The sequence below is a fragment of the Ambystoma mexicanum genome, chromosome 1p, assembly GCF_040938575.1.
Source record: "Ambystoma mexicanum isolate Mex_15411 chromosome 1p, UKY_AmexF1_1, whole genome shotgun sequence".
NCBI lineage: Eukaryota > Metazoa > Chordata > Amphibia > Caudata > Ambystomatidae > Ambystoma > Ambystoma mexicanum.
The window spans coordinates 360,857,365-360,875,240 of NC_090921.1; positions in this window are offsets into that span (position 1 = coordinate 360,857,365).

A 17,876-nucleotide genomic window follows, 5' to 3' on the forward strand; every position below is an offset into this window, starting at 1 on the left:
GCCATTCGACCCGTATGCCACAGGAGCTGCAATCCTCTGGGGCACCTGGCTGCAGCAATTCGAATTGCATCTGGAAGCCAGAGAAGTAACCAAAGACAGGAGAAGGCGCACGTTCCTCCTGCTCAACATCTGGTCTGCAGCACTGCGCCTGTTCAATACACTCCCCAACTACACCACTGCCAAAGCTGTATTGACTAACAAGTTCAAACCAGACCTCAACCCAGATTACGAGAGGTTTCACTTCTGCATGGCCAGACAAGGCAAAAATGAGACTGTGGACAACTTCCATGCAAGGCTAAGGGAACTAGCCATCGGTTGTGAATTTCTCGACGATGAATTTGCGATCCGCCTCCAAGTCATAAATGGTCTGTAGTCTGAGAAGCTTAGAAGAGCTGTACTATCGGAGAAGAACATATCATTGTCCTGCATCCTTGAATTGGGGCGACTTTGAGAATGCACAGACGACCAGGTGGCGGTAATAGAAGCCGCAATCCAGCACCTACCACTAGACAGTCCCCAGAAGAACGAAGAAATCGCAGCCATCAAGAGACAGCAAGCCACCCGGGATCAGGAGGGAAAAGGCTCAAACCTCTCCAGACCTGCCGGTCCGCAGGAGCGAGAGAACACATGCAAATGGTGGGGCGGCCGATGGCACCGAGGAGAACCATGCCCCGCGTGGGGTGCGATGTGCCAAAAATGCAAGCGCCAAAACTACTTTGCTGAGGTTTGCCTACACCCCCCTGGCTGGAGGGAATGGGGCCAACAACAACAAGACCACAGAAGGAATTTTACCCGACATGAACCTCCCAGTCAACTTAAGGGAAGTGGGAGAGCAAGAGCAGTTGACAGCTCGCAAAGATCACTGAGCAGCAGGGAAAGTACAGAAAGCGAAGAAAGCGTCTCTCCGGACAGGTGCGGGAAAGAGAGGCGAAAGAGACCAAGAAAGAAGGACCACAAGGTACACATGATCTCCACAGTAGAGCCACGCAAGATGAAACAGGGAAAAACCAAAAAGCAAAGAAAACGACCCTCCTGCACAATCACATTGGATGGAAACCCCATGAAGGTAGTCATCGACACGGGGTCAGGGGCAAACGTGTGATGCCCATTCATGCGTTTAACAAACTTAATCCCAAGCCGGTGCTTCAAGACAGAAGAGTACAGCTGTTTGTGTATGGCTGTAAGAAACCGCTGCCAGTGCAAGGATCATTCCGGTCAGACCTTTTCCACAACACCACATCCTGGCGAACGAGAATCTACGTCGTAGATGCAGGTTTAGAGACGCTACTAAGCTGCAGGACAGCGGAGAAGCTACACTTGATTCAATTCGCTTTCAGTATCCAACCAACAGAAATCCACCGCCTCCTCAAAAAGCACCACTGAGTGTTCCAAAGCATCGGGTGCCTTCGGGGAAGGACCATTAAGCTGCATATAGATCCTACCATAGAACCGAAGGCGGTACAGCATCACTGGGTCCCCTTTCACATGAGGGAGGCTATCGAGCAGGAACTCGAGAAGCTCGAGAAAGGTGGCATCATCGAGAAGATTTCAGGGCCGACTCCCTGGGTTTCACCCATGGTAGTAGCACAAAAACCAAGGCAGCCAAACGCTGTGAGAATCTGTATAGATATGAGGCTCCCAAACGCGGCAATTGGGAGAGAGCGCCACTTCACACCAACTATCGATGAGCTGATTGTCGACCTGACTGGGGCCCAGTTATTCAGTAAGCTAGAACTCAGGTCAAGATACCATAGCTACGACTAGCGAGAGAGTCAAGATATAGGACCACCTTCTTTTCTCATCTCGGCATAAGGAGATATAAACGCCTGAACTTCGGAATATCATCGGCAGCCGAGGTGTTCCAGAATGAGATCTGCAAAGTCCTGGATGGCCGAGAAGGAGCTACAAATATAAGTGACGACATCAGAGTCTATGGGACAAATGCTAAAGAACACCATGAGCATCTCGCGGCAGTCCTACAACAGCTAGAGGAGTCCCGACTTACACTGAACGCCGAGAAGTGTGAGTTCTGCAAAGAGGAGCTTAGTTTCTTCGGCTACATCTTTAATTCAGACGGAGTGTCACCAGACCCAGCAAAGGTGAATGACATCAACAGCACCAATGCCCCAACATCAGCCACAGAAGTGAGAAGCTTTATGGTAATGGCAATGTTTTGTGCAAGATTTATTCCCAACCTCCCCACTCTCGCGAGTCCCCTGCTGTAATTAACAAAGAAGGACTACAACTGCGAATGGATGACGCAGCATCAACAGGCATTTCAACAAATCAAGGATTTGCTGTCCAGCACCACAACCATGGCGTTCATCAACGTTGAACGAGAAACTGAACTCCTAGTGAACGCAAGGCTGGTGGGCTAGGAGCTGTCCTTACACAGGTGGACAGGGACAGCGGCATACACCCCATCGCTTTCGCCAGCTGCGCACTAACCAAGACTGAGCAGAACTATGCGCACATCGAAAAAGAAGCGTTGGCAATCCTCTGGGGGTGCCGCCATTTCAAAGTATACCTGCTAGGAAAGCCTGCAAAAGTCTTCTCCGACCACAAGCCACTAATTCCCATTTTCAAGGGCTCTGCGCCGCATCCCCCAGCGAGAATTGAAAAGTGGATGTTACAGCTACAACCCTTCAACATCGAAGTGGAGTACTGGGCCGGAGCAGACAACCCGGCAGACTACCTCTCCCACCATCCACGCCCTGCCACAGAGCTGGAAGAACAACACGCAGCAGAAACCGAGGAACACGTGTGCCATGTCATTGCATGCACACGACCTCGGTCTCTCACGCTACAAGAAATAGCGGATGAAACAAACACTGATGCTTGCTTGATACAAACCATGCAGGCCATCCAGACAGGTAACTGGAAGAATTACCTAGCAACAGTAGAGCAGCAGACACAAGCTGCCCAAGTGGAATTGCAAGCATTGTTCGGGATCCGCCACAAACTCACAATATCGACCGAAGGGGTGCTGCTAAAAGGACATAGAATTATCCTACCGAAAACCTTAGAGGAGAGAGCACTCAAGCTAGCACATAGCAGACACCAAGGTATTGTTAAAACACTGTCTTATCTAAAATACTGAATGTGGATGCCACACATGCAACAACTTGTCATGAGCCTAGTCGAGTCATGCGCAGCATGCCAGTCGCAAGGAGGGTAGCAGCACCTGACCCGATCATCAGCGCCCCATGGAGCAACACGAGGTGGGAATCGGTAAGCATGGACTTCTGTACCATTGCTGGGGAAGGATATCTCATGGTTTTGGTAGACGAGTTCAGCAGTCATGGGCGTAGGACATGGGGGGCACAGGGGGGACAAATCCCCCCCACAATTTTAAGTGGGGGGATGTAATGTCATTTATCCCCCCCAGAATATGTGTTTAGTGTGCCGTGCAGGGATCTGTTTTTGAAGCGGGGGAGGGGCTGCTTACTATGTAAGCTGCTCTCTCCCCCCTGGCCCCCAAAGCATGGGGGCAATACCCTGGGGGCAGATGGGTGATCATCTGCCCACAGGGAAGGGGGACAAACAAAAAGAAATGTTTTCTTTAAAAACATAGTTTTGGGTGGGGTGGGTGCGGATGGGACCACTAGCCACCAGGGATTTTTGCAAGGGGGGGTGGCCCTCTTTCCCCCACCCTAAGTGGATGGGGGGACCTTATGTAGCCCTCCCTGTGGGCAGAATTCTGCCCCTAGGAAGGGGTACATGAGAGGCCCTCCATCCACACACATGTGCCTATCTGCCCCTAGGAAAGGGGCAAAACAAAAATAAAATAAATTACAACTTGTTTCGGGTGGGTGTGGGGGGCCACTGAACCACCATGGATGTTTTTAGTGGAAAGGGGGGTGGCCCTCTCCCGCCACCCCAAATGGATGGGGGGCATCTCATGTAGCCCTCCCTGGGGGAAGATTGCTAGCACAATCTGCCCCTAGGAAAGAGGCAAAACAAAAACAAAAATAAAAAAAATGATAACTTGTTTTTGGTGGGTGTGGGGGTCACTAAACCACCATGGATGTTTTTAGTGGAAAGGGGGGTGCCCAAAGGTGTCTTCTTTTCGGAAATGCATGGGGTTCTCTGTTTTCCTTGGTGGCTTCAACACGCTAGGCCCAAATCTGTATGTTGTCCACATGAGCAAAATCTGCTTTGGCGAAAGGCTTGGGGTTACCAGTGGTTTAGCCTTTTCCCTTTGCGCGCAGGTAGGTGCACCCTCACATGTGAGGTACCGTTTACATTGGGATACCTGTGGGAACGCGGTAAGGTAGGACATGTGGTGTTGGCGGCGTGTTTCGGTGGGTGGCAAGAAGGAAATGTCTGAAAATTGTTGTTTTTTCACAAAATTTCTGATTTTGCCGGGGATTGTGCGTAATACATTCTGGGGCGATTCGCGCAAGTCAGACCACTGTGTATTTCCACGGGTGTCTTCTTTTTGGAAATGCATGAGGTTCCCTGTTTTCCTTGGTGGCCTCGACACCCTAGGCCCAAATCTGTATGTTGTCCACATGAGCAAAATCTGCTCTGCCGAAAGGCTTGGGGTTACCAGTGGGTTAGCCTTTTCCCTTTGCGCCCAGGTAGGTGCACCCTGCAAAGGTAGGCCATGCGTTGTTGGTTGCGTGTTTCGGTGGGTGACCAGAGTGCAATGTGCGGAAATTGTGGGGTTTTTTCTGTCATTTTCCCGATTTTCCCACTAAACTATGGAATCTTTCCCTACATAGTTGCTGCCTGACCTGTCCAAATCACCCCTTCCTAAACTTGGAATATTGTCTACTTTCCAGAAATGTATGCCTTTCTGGCTTCCCATTCAGCTTTCCTACCCTTTTCTTCCATTCCGTCCATGCATGTCCTATTGGACAAAAAATGCCAAAATTGCCTACCTCTCACAAAACAGCTAATTAGCATATCAAAATATGTTATTTTGGTTTCCACCCAATCTGTTCTCGAAAGCCTGGAAAATGGCGAATCCAGCACAGCAAACCATTTGTTCCTAGCTCTTACAAGGAAAACACCATAGGCTTCTTTGTACAACATTTTATTGGCATTTCCTGAAAAAAAATATGTTCTCCATTTTGGTTATTTTCTCTCACCTCCCTACAGCAAACTAGGATTCCTGGGTGGCGTTATGACCGCCTACATGTGGGAAAAAAGGGGCCAACTTTGGCTGAGATATCTCATGTATCAAAGAAGTTACAAGGGATTGAATGGTGACATACCAAAATCACCAAAAAAGGCCTTGGCACTGTGGGGAAATACCCATGGCAGTTAAGGGGTTAAGACGGTAAAGCCCCAGAGGAGATATCATTTGTAAAGTAGCTCAGTTAGTTAATTCTCCAAATGCAGATTGTGCACAGGAATATGTAACACCTGTGTTCAGCACCAATCTTCCGGTGGGATAATAGGCAGAGTGAATGCATTCAGCTTCCAATGCAACACAGCATTTTCCAGGTCAATTGGTTCATAAAAATTGGTGGAAAACACTATTACTGTTGCTTTTTCTAATTGGCCATATTTTCGTGCATTTTCTGGGTGGAGTTCGGGAGCCGAGTGGACACACCAGGACCCCCTTGTATTTCCCGCTCCATCAGACAAATGCGGCCTTACTGCCAGCATGGATTCTCATGCTGGAAATAAGGAAAGGGATTCCTCTGCGATCTGCTTGGAAATGAAACCTGGTAAAAGCGGGCAGAGTCCAGAGGAAGCCATTGTCAATTCCGCCAGCAATCGCTAATTGCGTGAGGTATTTACACTCTTCCAAAGTGGAAAACAATGTGATTTCACTTGCCTTTTACGCTAAAATCTTCCATTTTGTGGCAGAAAAGTAAAAACGTGCGCCAATGGAAGTGGTCCACTCCATGCAGTTTACTTCGCGCCTTGATGCTTGGGGGTTTTGCGTGATGCTACACATGTAATAAATAAATACATTTAATATGACCCCAGATAAATGCCAATTCATGATCAGAATGAGTGAGCATGGCATGTCGCTTGTAAGATGGTGTCCTGTGCTTCTTGAGTGCGTTGGCAAATGCCCTTAATTGCCATCTTGCGTTAAGCAGGTGCTGAAACCCTTCAATGTGGATTGCGCAATAATAGGTCGACAGAGGTATTTCAAATGGCCAATTTCGCTCTTTGGGTGATATTTTCAAAGTGGGAGAATGTTGCCCAGCATGTGCCACTTTCTCTGCGGAGTGAATTATGCCCAGCCCGAGGAAGAAGTGTAAAAAACCCACAAGGGCACTGCCCTGCTCTTTCTGTGTGTGTCTTCCCCACAGGGCGACAGATGTCGACTCAGAGATGGGTAAGTCTCAGGTGGCAAGCCTGTCCCCTAGTTGATGTGGCAACGAATTCCAGACTTCTGAGGCTGATAACATTAGAAGCATTGAGTTACATGCCACCTGACAGGTATGTGTGATAAAGTTGCAAAGCAGAGCTGTTAGTGGGCTAAAGCAGGAGGCAATGTCTGCCCACCCTCAAAGGGTACGTATAACCAAAAGTAATAGGCCCCTCCGCCCATCATGGCTGTAGGGGCCAGGCTCCAAAACAGGGCAAGAATGCCCTCCAATCATCCATGCCCACAAGTAGGGTACCCCTTGTGCTCCAGGAACCCTGTTGAGCAACCTCTGTGCTTTCCAGGTGATACTAACGTTATTTAAAGCCAGAAGTCTAATAGGTACTCGCTTAATTGCAGCTGGAAATTAGCTCCTGGCGTGATCAAAATGTCTTAACCAAGTGTGACATCATCCCCTTCATTCATAAGCAATATGTGTGCTCTCACGTTTCTTCATCCACTGAATTACTGTTAGAAACAAAGGCAAGAGTTGTGTCTCTTGTGTATGCATTAGGAAGGCAGTTGCCAGCCTCTGGCATGATATGCCCATGTTCTTCCAATATTGGCTAGCTGTTGCCCTCTTATGGCCAGGTTGAACCATCATGGCAGTGACTGGCAAATGCCTTTCCCCTGCAGACAGAAAAGCGGAAATAAGAGGCCAATTCAAGACACGGAACAAATAGAAGTTAAGACAGACTGCAGCTGCCTTTGCTGTGTTAGGGAGAATATGTTGAGTGTTCAAGCAAGGAGGTATGTATTAAGCAAGCAAGCAGTGAGACAAGGGAGAGGCAAAGAAAGGGCAGAGGGGCTCTTTGAATAATGTAACAGGGCAGAGGACACATGCTCTGCCGTCCTAGTAACATATGAGAGAATCAAATAGATCAGGCTTTGCAGCAAATGTTAAACGAGAAAGGAACAGAGTCCAGCTCTGCATTCAGCATAACAAAGGCAAACAAAGGCGAGGCTCTGAAGCCAGCATGAGATGGAATAAGAGGGACCAGACTCATCGTGAGAGGTTCGTCTGGGCCCACATAGCGGGCTGCCCCTCTGGCCACCCCCCTGGGTCCACATACACCCCTCCTACTAGGCATCCCCCGGGTCCGACACATCCGGCAGCGGACCTGGGGAGTGCTTATAAGGGGGTGGGCTTGTGATCGCTCATCCTCCTTGTTTGCTGTACCCCCCGGGAGGACAGTCAAAGCAGCAACATCACACACCTGGTCCCTCTACTCCCATAACAGGGCTTACTCAGAGATACAAACAAGATTTCCTCTTTCTTTGAAATCCCCATCTTTCCATTGCAAGAGACACACACGTCTCCTTGCCCCACACAAAAAAAATAGCAACTTACAGTTGTTGGAAAAGGATTCAACTCCTTTATTTGGCAGGAGTCCACTTACGGGTGATCTGCCTCCTAACGAGCTGGAGTCCTAGCTGTGTCCCACTGGAAGTAATTGTTATTTCCTCTCTGTTACCATGAGCTCATAGTCAGATGAAAAATCCAGAAATGCAACAAAGACATGCTCTTTGCTGCTGCATCCTTTAATTTTCTTCTGTTTTCTTTTCTTCTTTTCTCTTGTTTTATACAGTGATATTTGTAATTTAATACGTGCTGCTATTTTAATTCTAATTTTGTGAAAAGTCGAGTTCTTTGACTAAAACACAATAAATAAATAAACCAAAGTCCCCAGGATGTCCCCTGTCCCCACCAGATTTTATGTGTCTCCTTCGCCCCTGTCAGCAGTTACCCAGAAGTTGAATATTTAAAGTCCACCAATGCAGAAACAGTGATCCTAGCACTGGAGAAAGTGTTTGCGGTACACGGGATCCACGCCAAGCTGAAGAGCGATAATGGCCCGCCGTACACCAGTCAGGAGCTAAGACAATTCCTCCAAGACCTAAGCATCAAGCATAAAAAGATCACTCCCTACTGGGCGCAGGCCAATGGCGACACAGAACAGTTTATGGGGTCATTGGACAAAGTGATATGCACCGCCAAAGAACACAAATCACCCATGGCTGACTGCCGTGTACCGGGTTATGCGGACCCACAGCTAGACCGCGCACATGTCAGCGGGCATAAGCCCAGCAGCCCTCATGTTCGGAGTGCCGATCAAGACAGAGCTCCCCATGCATCCTAACTGGGTAGCCCCAGAACCGGACATTCCCCTCATCGAAGCAAAGCAAGTCCGAACAAACGAACAGGAGAGCCAAGCACGCCATGCTAGACACAGGGAGCTGCAGCCAGGAGATATGGTGCTTGTGAAGAATAGGACACCGCCAAAGAAGATGACACTAAATTTTGAATCCCGCCCATGGACCATTCGTGACACAAACCACAGCATGATAACAGCCACGAGAGGAACTGTGGTGGTGACCAGGAATGTATCTCACTTCCGCAAGGTTCCGGAAACCATGTGGCAGGAACAAACAGGACATACAGAACAAGAGCGTATTCTACCCACAAAGACTGAGGTGGTGGAGCATACAGCGGAGGACGCTCCACCCCAGACCACAGGAGAACAGATTCCTCCCACAGACAATACTTTGCCGAGCTCGCCCAAGGTAGAGGGTATGGAAAGAACACATCATCGCTACCAACTGAGAGAGAAGCCAAAGTCATCCTCCCGTCTACACGGGTATGTCCTGCAAGGGATATATCGCAGGGTGAGCTAGGCCTAGCCACACTTTTAGAAATAGACGGACCATGAACAATTGTTAATATGTTAGGCGTGTTTGGTACTAGTTGTTGCAGCATTCTAAGTTTGGGAGGAATGTGATGTCACATGTACTCTCGGGAGACCGGGGTCACGTGATGAGGCGGGATCGGGAAATAACGGAATCACCGGAACTGCGTAAGCAAAGGCAGTCTGGGTTTATGCAAGATACCAGCCTGTTGTGTCTCTGTGCTGCGCTCCATTGCTGTAGGCCCGCGCCGGCCTGTGTATGCTGTTCTGGCCTCCCGCATCACCAGAGGCCAGAATGGGAGAAAGACAAAACAACACACACCAACAAGCGCACACACCCACACTTATCAGCAGCATTAGAAAACACACGCATTCACATACATAGACTCACAGACTGGCAACAAACACGCACCCAACAGCACACACACAGGCCATTGGCTGACACACAAAGTCATACTCATATAAACATGCTGCAGCAGCTCTAGGAATGGCGCGCAGTCACATACAGCCACAAACGCTCAGTACTGGCAAACCCTCTTCTACACACAGATGCAATTGGCACACACACACTCACTAACGGCTTTGAGTCACAAACACGTCAAATCACAAAAATCCAGCAACCGCATTGGAAAACATAAATGCTCCGCAACTGCTCCGGAAGACATCTCAGGAGCAGGCATACACATAAATATACAGAAAATGGGGATTTGGTAGTTTTAGAAAAAACTGTAAAGATTACTACATATAAATAATTAACATCTACAAACATTAGAAACTTGTGAGACGCTTGCATCCGGTCCTGCTAACATATTTAGCTTGGTTTGGTGACAATGTGTACACCTTTTTTTTTTTTCTTTTTTCATTTTTTAAACGGCTAATCCGGATTGGTATATTTCAAGGTTTCTGGCCTAACTGCATATATCCAAAGCGTCATTTTATGGCTCCCTATTGGCTCACTGTGATCCGCAGACCCATCTGGATCAGAGAACTTCTGTACGGATTAATATGATTGGCTCATTGAAAGAGCCATTTGGACTCTTTTGGGGATTTGGGCAAATTTCCAAGCTGCCGCCATTGTGGCCTGTGATTTTACACTGAGGAACCACAGAATCCACTGTGAAAAACTGCAAAAAAAGATAGGATGCAGCCCTCTGTGTGCCTCCCGACCCAAGGCAGGGTGAGGTGCCACCCACAATGGGTGGTTAGGGCACCAGAAATCGAACAAAAATGTTTGTTTTACTGGTGATGCGTAGTGACCAAATCTGGAGGCTTGCAGCAGTCTCCCGTGCCTCGTGCCTAATCCACGATCTTGTGTGGGATCTGGGACATGTCTCTAAGCCTGCAAGCCCAGCTTGCAACTGTGGACTAAGTCAAAGGGGGCCCATGACCACAGTATGAGGAGAGTGGGCCCCTGAACTGGGCCAAAGCTAGGATGCTGTGCCCTAAATAGGGTCTCTGAGGGGCTGCAGATTTAATTGATTTAATTCAGGGTCTGTGGATTTAGAGGTGGGTTTTAAGTGGCCTGCAGACTTACCTTTGGGACTGAAAGCCTTAAGCATCATCTAAGTTGAGTTTGGAGTAGACAATGGTCCCAACTCAGGCCTTGAGCAGATTGTCTCCTGAACATAACCACAGGCCATACCCATTGGGCACATTGGGGCCCTCTGAGAAGCTAGTGGCATAGTGGAAGCCCATGCCCGAGGCAAATCTTCTTCTGGCCATGGCTGCGAGCTATTCCCAGTAGACAAAAAGGTGACTTGGAGGTGCCAGAGGCATGTTCCTTGACCATTTCCCCAAACAGAGATCCCGCTGGACATTTGTGTAGGTAATGCCCATTCAACTCATTGGGTGTCTGCATGGTGCACGGTGCATGTTTAAAGCCATGCCCTTAGCAAAGTGCAAGCTATGCCCAGCCAGCACATTGGGTGTCTTGGACAAGCCTGGAAAATGTCCGAAAGCCATGTCTCAGGCAATTTAGCATCTGGATAGGGTTGCAGGGCATGGGCACTGGACACATTGGAGCGGCCAAACCCCAGAGGTTCACTAACATGACCTCAGGCCAGGACTCATGGACACGTGGGTGGCTTGGAGGTGCAAGAAGCTAAGCCGCAACTGGGATTTACTGCAGACCATTCCCAGTCTGCACAATGAGGATCTTGGTGGGACCTGTGGCATAGTTGAAGGCCATGGCTCAGGCAACGTGTCCACTGTGCATTGCCACGGGCCATGCACAGTGGGCAATGTGGGTGTCTGAGAAGTGCCTGGGAATTTCTGAAGGGCAAGAAATGGAATTCCAAGTGTCAAATTATTACATAATTTATTGTACTTTTCAATAATATGTGTTAAAAAATGAACTACAAAATAAAATGTTAAAATAGAGACCACATACTATCAATGTTTTATGCATGGCAACAATTTAAAAAGACAAGCAACTAGGCCATAAAGTTCTAGAGAAATTGCATAGCATGTAAAGTGTCTGGAGAAAAAGGATGAGTTAACAATAGAATACTTGTATGTCATACAAAATTCATATTGATTAGTCAAATACATAAGAATAGCAAAATACATTGGAAACAATTGTTTGTGTCAGCCTAGTATGGACCCAGAAATAAGTCTAGTAGCTGAAACAAACACTGATAAGTCTTCCATTGAGTCCCTTAGAACTCCATTCCTTGTCCTTTATGACAATATGGCGTTTGGCGGGCTTCACCGGCCGATAACGGCTGCCAGATGCTTTGTTTTCGAATATGTGCTCTTAATTACGTTTCATGAGGCCTTTGGGACTGTTTTGCTGTAACCCTGACTGCTCTCCATACAGCAAAGACGCAGATCTCGTTGCCTGAAGTGACAACGGCTCCACAGGATCATCAGGCGTGCATCGGACCTTGGGGGAAGGCTGTGCTCTCGGCTTCGTAGTACAGAGAGAAGCCGCTGAAGTTGTTGTGGCAGTCCAGGGGCCTGCTAGCGAGGTGGGTTAGCTTAGTGCCCGCTTGCAGGTGAGCCCTCAGGGAAATGGTGGTGAACTGAGCCCAGCATGAGCAGATGGGCAGCCCAGTAAGTCGGTAGCGCTCCGGCAACGTGGCTTAGTGGTGCACCTTCACCCCGCACTGTGATCACTGCAAGGGAGTACTTGCAATGCTGCCAGTCTTCTACAGACACGTTGGCAAGGTAGAGGCATTCAGCTCCAGCTGGCAACCTTGTAGTGTTCCTTTAGTGACATAGTCACGTGACCCCCAGTGTGAAGAGATTTGGCTCATGTTTCGGGGAGTATTTAGCACCCACGCGGGGGATGTGGGTGCAACAGAGCCATGGGGTGATTTCTGAGGGATTTGAGCAATTTGTTCCATTGTGCTGAAGGTCGTGATTCATGAGGACCCCCACTTTATGGATATGGCTTAGTTGTGGGGAGCAGTGAATTTAGGTTTGTGATATGTAGGCTGTTCAATGCTTGGGTATGCGTTAAAGGTGGCAGAGGGTACAGCAAGAACAATTGAGTGGTGGAGTGTTTGATAATTTGGCCTCTCTTGACATATGTCTTCTTTCCTATCCCACACTGGCTATGTACATTTCACACCCCTCGACACTGAGTGCACTTCAGGCCTTTGCAAGGCCTATATCGCAAATGGAGGCATTACAGGAGTTGCTTGCTGGGTCGTAGAAGGGCTCTACGAAGGTGGACAACCAGATGATATTGGATGAAATCAAATCCATGAGGGGTGAGATTCAGGCTACGGTTATTGAATTGAAAGGGAGAGTTGGTAAGTCAGAGGATAAAATGGAGACCCGCGACAATAATCAGCTCTCAATTGAACAGGTGGACATGAAGATTGATGCTCAATTACAGGACCTAGAAACCAGAGGGATGGTTATTGTTACTAAACCTGACGACCTTGAGAACAGGGAAAGGATATTTAACCTGAGAATTTGGGGCTTGTCAGCAAATCCTGGTGAATTGCTGTCCTTGTTGGAGAAGCGGGTTCGACTCATTGCTTGCCTCCGTGTTTGAAGGGGGGCCCTGCTTCATCTGGTGTTTGACACGGTCCACAGGGCTGAGGGTTTCCTGAGAAAGCCATGTTAGGTCCTGGTCAAATGTAATTTTTCTCAAAAGCAGATGATACGCCAAAGGCAGAAGGGACGGATAATGCATGAAGGATCAGTGAGCCAAATTTATCAGGACCTGTCTACTTTAACTTTGATCCAAGTATTGCTTTATTCAAAAGCGCCAGGACTGACTCCATGTATGTTTCTGATGGAGTTTTAAGACCCTTGGGGCCAGTGTGAAGGGCTGCCAGGGGGCTCTTATACCTGCGGGGGCCAGGGGCATGGATTGTGACCGCACTCCCCCATAAAGCCCCTCTCAATGTATTTCCTCCATCTGGCCCTGGTTTGGTCGGATGGTTCAGATGAATTTGTCTTACCAGGCGTGGCGCATGGATGTGCTCGCTAGGCTCCCATGTCCTGTCCTGAGGGCCGTATCCCTTCCAGTCCACTAAGTAATATAACTTGGACCTGATGAGTTTAGAATCTAGGATGTCCTTGACTTGAAATTCGGGTTCTCCGTTAACCAGTACCAGATTTGGTGGTGTTTGGACTGAGTTCCAGGCTGAACAGGTTTTAAGAGTGACGCGTGGAATACGGTATGGATCTGCATATTTGGTGGTAAAGCTAGTTTTACTGCAGCTTTGATGGTATAGGGCCCTAGATATCTGTGACGAAATGTTTGATTTCCTCTTATGGGCACGTGCTGGGACGCCAACCAGACTTCATCTCTGACTTGGTAGTCTGGGGCTTTTCTTCGGTGTTGATCAGAGAATCTTTTCTGTCTTTCTTTGGCTTGGATCAAGTGTTCTGCTGCCTTTTTGAAGGCTTGAGTGACGGTCGTATGTAAAGTCTTCACCGCAAGCATTTCCAAGGCCATGGGGGTATCTAATTCGGAAGTATGTGGGTGCCTTCCATATACGGTATAGAATGGACTCTGTCCGGTACTGGTGTGTAGCAAGTTGTTGTAGGCATATTTGTCTCTCCACAGCACATCCTTCCAGCTTTCTTCCACTTGATGTAACATGCACCGTAGGTATTGCTCTAGTGTCTGATTCGTCCGCTCCGTTTGGCCATCAGTTTGGGGATGGTGACTAGTGGAAATCGAGGGAGAGTGTGTACCAAGGTGCAGGTGGAATTTCCAGGGGTTGAAGAAGGCCCGCAGGTCTTTGTTTCTGGGGTTTATTCTGTGCACAAATGCCACATGACAGAATAAACTGCGTAATGTCCTTTCACAAGGTCGGCCACCAATAATTTCTTTTCACCTTGGCTAGGGTCTTGGCAATTCCTTGATGTCCTTCTATCAGGGAGTCGTGATAACCAGAAATGACTTGTTCTTGTAGGGCCTTATTCAGTAGATATAAACGCCCTCTGAAATACGGGAGTTGGTTCTTTGTTGTGTAATGTTCACCTTGAGTGGTCCAGTCTTGTAGAGGCTCAGTGTTCATTAGGAGCCGAATTTCCTTTTGTAGTTCGTCCAGTGATAACATTGCTGTAAGTCTTAGTAGTTTGTCACCTGGAATAATGGCCACCGGGTCTGGGGTTGAATATGCGTTCTCATCAATACCCATGCGGGATAGGGCGTCGACATTTCCGTTCTGGACTCCAGGTCAGTACGTGATATTGTATTCATATTCTGCAAAGAATAAAGCCCATCGGAGTTGACGGGATGATTGAGCCTTTGCCGTCTTGAGGTATTGTGGGTTGCGATGGTCGGTGAATACTGTGATGGTATGTCTGGTGCCTAGGAGGTAATGCCGCCAAGCTTAAAGACTGCCTTGATCACTAGGAGTTCCTTGTCCGTTATTGCATAGTTAAGTTCAGATGTATTACATTTTCACGACCAAAAGGCCACGGGATGTAACTGGCCTGTTTCGGGATCCCTTTGGGAAAGAACAGCCCCCATTGCCATGATGGAGGAATCTGTTTCCACTACATATGGGAGATCTGGGCGGGAGTGTCGTAGCAACGGGGCTGAGGTAAATCTTTTCTTGAGTTCCTGGAAAGCCTTCTCCGCCTCTTCTGTCTGTTGGAACAGTTTGTGTTTTTTTTGTAATAAAGAAGTGATCAGGTGCACAATCTGGGAGAAACATGGGATGAATCAGCGATAAATGTTCGCAAAGCCGAGCATACTTTGGACACCTTTGACTGAAGACGGTGATGGGCAGCTAAGGATGGCGTCTACTTTGTGCATATCCATCCAGACGCCTCTGGGAGTGAGGACAAAACCAAGGAACTCGACTTCGGTGACATGGAAGGAGCATTTTTCAAGTTTGGCGTATAGCTGGTGCTGTCAGAGTTTTGCAAGGATGGAGCGCCGAACGTGCCTGACATAGTCCTGTTTAGAAGAGGAGTACACCAAGATGTCATCGATGTAAACTAGGGCACATATGTCGATCAATTCCCATAGTACATCGTTCATGAAGTACTGGAATGCGGTGGGAGCGTTGCAAAGCCCAAAGGGCATTACCTGATATTCGTACAGCCCATACTTAGTACGAAAGGCGGTCTTCCATTCGTCTCCTTTCTTTACACGCATGAGATGGTATGCCCCCCTGAGGTCCAATTTGGTGTAAATTTGGGCATCCTTGACTTGGTCCAGCAGTTCTGGGATAAGGGGTAGGAGATAATGGTTTTTAACTGTTACCTGGTTTAGTGCGTGGTAGTCGATGCACGTTCTCAAGTCCCCCTCCTTCTTGGGTACGAAGAAAAGGGGCGAGGCTGCCAGGGATTTGGACGGGCGGATAAAACCATTTGCCAGGTATTGGTCCAGATATGATTTCAAGTGGAGATTTTCAGGTTCGGTGAGTGCATAAATTCGACTACACAGGATTTGTGCACCAGGTACGAGGTCGATCTGGCAGTCATATGGCCTGTGTGGGGGTAAGGTAATTAGCCTGTTCTTTTTGGAAAACGTCCTGGAAATCGTGGTATTCGCTTGGTAGTGTACTTGTTAACCCTAGTGCCAACGCCTCTTTATCTTGGACAGGTGTCTCTGGGTCAGACGATGGCATTTCCACTTGGTAGCACGCATGAGCACACACATTGGAGAAGGCTGATTTCTTGGCTCACCAGTTGATGTTAGGATTGTGAGCCACCAACCACGGCATCCCTAGAATCACCCGGAAATTAGGGGTCTTGATAAGGTCAAAGACAATAGCTTCCCGATGTCTGTCTTGGCACAGAAGGGTCAATTCTGCTGTGCGTTGAGTTACAGGACCACAAGCTATCTCTGTGCCGTCGACAGTGGTGACCTTCTCAGTTGTCGTTTTTTGACAGAGGGGAAGCCCCATCCTTGTTGCCAGGCCTTGGTCTATGTAGTTACCAATGGCTCAGCTGTCTATGTATGCCTCCACAGCATGCATCCGAGACGGATGTTGGTGACTGATCATAATCACAGGCAGGGCAAGGTGTGAGGTCTATGGCTCTTTTCCTTCGCTTGACAAACGGTCCTCTACGCTTGCCGGGCCTGGAAGTTTTCCGACTCTTTTTCTCCTCCTTCTGTCTCTGTAGATTCAACTGTTCTCCTATGGGGTTTTACGGGACATTCTCTGAGGAAGTGACCTGATTTCCCTCAATGCAAGCATAATTGCTGTTGTCTCCTTTTGTCTCTTTCGGCCATGGTAAATGGGCTCTGTACCCCCCCAATTTGCATGGGTTCCGAAGTGGTTTCTGATGAACGCGCACTGTTCTTTTTTGAGCGTACATACACAGTCCGATTCTCTGTTCTGGCTCAATCTGTCCTTCGATCTTGCAGCCTGCGGTCTAGCTGCACCACTAGGTTGATGAACTCTGCACAGTCTTTTGGCGGGTTTACCACCTGAGCTAGGACGTCTTTCAATTCCTCCCATAATCCTTGATGGAATAACATTGTTCTTTCTCCTCAGGCCACCCAGTTTCAACGACAAGTCTGTTAAAAGTGGCAATATATGTTAACAAATCTTGGCTGCCTTGGCGGAGGGACAGAAGGTTGTTATCCAGAGCTTGGCCCTGGGTACAGCTTCTCCATCTCCTGTTGAAACCCCCTGAAATCCCGCAGGTGTGGGTCATCCTGGCTTACTAACGGTATGGACCAATCCGCGGCACTGCCACTCAGATATGACAGAATGAAGGCAACCCGCGACTGATCGTTAGGAAAGGCTGCGGATCTACAAAGAAAATGGAGGTTGCACGGGTTCATGAATACTGCATATTTTCTTGGGTCCCCCGTAAAACGTTCCGGTGGGGCCAAAGGAACTGCCCCAGGGAGGACCACCTGCACTGGATTGACGGATGTGGCTGGAACCGACGGAATACTTCCTGGCAACAGAGCTTGCCCAGCCTGTGTTTGGAGAAATTGTCTGGCTAATTCATTGGTGCAGTCCTTGGTGACAATCAACTCCCTCCTAAAGGCGTTGGTTTCTTGCCGGGCAGAGTGCACCTCAGCCCGTAATTCTCCCAGTAACTGGGCTAGTTGATCAGTCTCTGATGTTTCCATGACGCCCAGGTGGATGTTTTAATTGAGGCTTTGAATTCTGTTATGCTCACCTGGGCACCAGGGGCACCTCACGATACTGGATGGTGGTCTAAGCGATATCCTGGACCCCTCTCTGCTTGGTTATGTGCCAGACATTGGGTAGTGCCTTAGGTTTTTGTGCGTTGAGTTCTCTATCCTGCGTCTCTGTGCAGGGGCGCATGGTTGGTGCGGGCGATCCGTGGAGCTAGTTGCTTCACAGGTCCATGTGTCCTTATGTCGGGTCCAGACCGGCTGTGACTCCGACTCTGCTTGCTGTCTTCCAGGTGAGTTACAATGTCTTTTCCGTCTTTATCATGTCTCT